The sequence below is a fragment of the Cherax quadricarinatus genome, chromosome 5, assembly GCF_038502225.1.
Source record: "Cherax quadricarinatus isolate ZL_2023a chromosome 5, ASM3850222v1, whole genome shotgun sequence".
Lineage (NCBI taxonomy): Eukaryota > Metazoa > Arthropoda > Malacostraca > Decapoda > Parastacidae > Cherax > Cherax quadricarinatus.
In genome coordinates, this window is record NC_091296.1 from 22,500,138 (window position 1) to 22,502,316 (window position 2,179).

Sequence of the window (2,179 nt, forward strand, 5' to 3'; positions counted from 1 at the left end):
GTGGTGTCACTCCTGGTGGTGTCACTCCTGCTGGTGTCACTCCTGCTAGTGTCACTCCTGCTAGTGTCACTCCTGCTAGTGTCACTTGCTGGTGTCACTCCTGCTAGTGTCACTCCTGCTAGTGTCACTCCTGCTAGTGCCACTCCTGCTAGTGTCACTCCTGCTAGTGTCACTCCTGCTAGTGTCACTCCTGCTAGTGTCACTCCTGCTAGTGTCACTCCTGCTAGTGCCACTCCTGCTAGTGCCACTCCTGCTAGTGTCACTCCTGCTAGTGTCACTCCTGCTAGTGTCACTCCTGCTAGTGTCACTCCTGCTAGTGTCACTCCTGCTAGTGTCACTCCTGCTAGTGTCACTCCTGCTAGTGTCACTCCTGCTGGTGTCACTCCTGCTAGTGCCACTCCTGCTAGTGCCACTCCTGCTAGTGTCACTCCTGCTAGTGTCACTCCTGCTGGTGTCACTCCTGCTAGTGTCACTCCTGCTAGTGTCACTCCTGCTAGTGTCACTCCTGCTGGTGTCACTCCTGCTGGTGTCACTCCTGCTAGTGTCACTCCTGCTGGTGTCACTCCTGCTAGTGTCACTCCTGCTAGTGTCACTTGCTGGTGTCACTCCTGCTAGTGTCACTCCTGCTAGTGCCACTCCTGCTAGTGTCACTCCTGCTAGTGTCACTCCTGCGAGTGCCACTCCTGCTAGTGCCACTCCTGCTAGTGTCACTCCTGCTAGTGCCACTCCTGCTAGTGTCACTCCTGCTAGTGTCACTCCTGCTAGTGCCACTCCTGCTAGTGTCACTCCTGCTAGTGTCACTCCTGCTAGTGCCACTCCTGCTAGTGCCACTCCTGCTAGTGTCACTCCTGCTAGTGTCACTCCTGCTAGTGCCACTCCTGCTAGTGTCACTCCTGCTAGTGTCACTCCTGCTAGTGTCACTCCTGCTAGTGTCACTCCTGCTAGTGTCACTCCTGCTGGTGTCACTCCTGCTAGTGCCACTCCTGCTAGTGCCACTCCTGCTAGTGTCACTCCTGCTAGTGTCACTCCTGCTGGTGACATTGTTCCCCTATCATTACATTCCTCAAGACACGTGCAGGGTATTTAAAGGTCGCGTTCTGATGAGCAGTTTAGGTTTCACCTCATTTTGCACCTTGGTTTGAGTCGGTGTTTCTGTCTCTCCGTTATTCTCTCTCCTTCCCTCCCTCTTTCTCACACGGACACGCACACACGCGCGTGTGATGCACGCGTGCGTGCGTTGACCGCACGTTGAGGCGGCTACTTAGTTCCGTCAGTGACTTCCTTCATTAGTTGGGTGGAGTACACACTCCTGAGTCACCACTGTCGACATTAACATACACAATAAATATCTGGACACTCTTCCGGCCAACGGGGGCCAAACCAGCGCCCCGTGACGCCCATCCTAGAGTGGCCCTTGTGTACCTCTGATGCTAAGGTGTTCCGGTGCTTCTTAGGGTTGTCTGTTATGTCCCTCTGGCTGGGTTGATGCGCGTCTGCTAGGGGGGACAGGAAAAAGTATTGTTCGGAAGTGTTCCCCCCTCTCCCACTCCTTCCCCTCCCCCCCCTCTGCCTCTTCCCCCTCCCCACCAAGGTAAGATTTATCTGGAGGTGGTTGAGGCTTTTCCCAGGACAGGTGAGCTGGCCTTGTAGGTTGACAGGGGACCTCCTCCTCCTCCTCCTCCTCCTGTCCCACGGACTTTCCCTTCCTGTCTTGCAAGTTTCCTCCCCCTCGTGACTCGAGGATATCTTCGTCTCGTCTTTTTTTCTTCCTTACGTGTGGTTTCTCTTCTTCTATCTCGTGAGTTTCTTTCTCTTGTCTTGTGAGTTTCTTTCTCCTGTCTTGTGAGTTTCTCTTGTCTTGTGTGTTTCTTTCTCCTGTCTTGTGAGTTTTTCTCCTGTCTTGTGAGTTTCTTCCTCCTGTTTCGGGAGTTTCTTCTTGCCTTGTGAACTTTTCTTGCCTTACTGTCTCACGAGGTAGAGATGATGAATCTTCCTGAGAACAGGTATAATACAGGTGCGTCAAGAACACAATTTTCGGGGTAAGTGTCCCTAAAATTATAAATCTTTCAGTAGCGGTGATAAACATAATTCAGTTCATAAACATTGGTTAGAAGGCAGTGCCGACATATGTGTAAATATTCTGTGACGATGTTTCTCTCAAGGAGAGCTTTATCAGGAC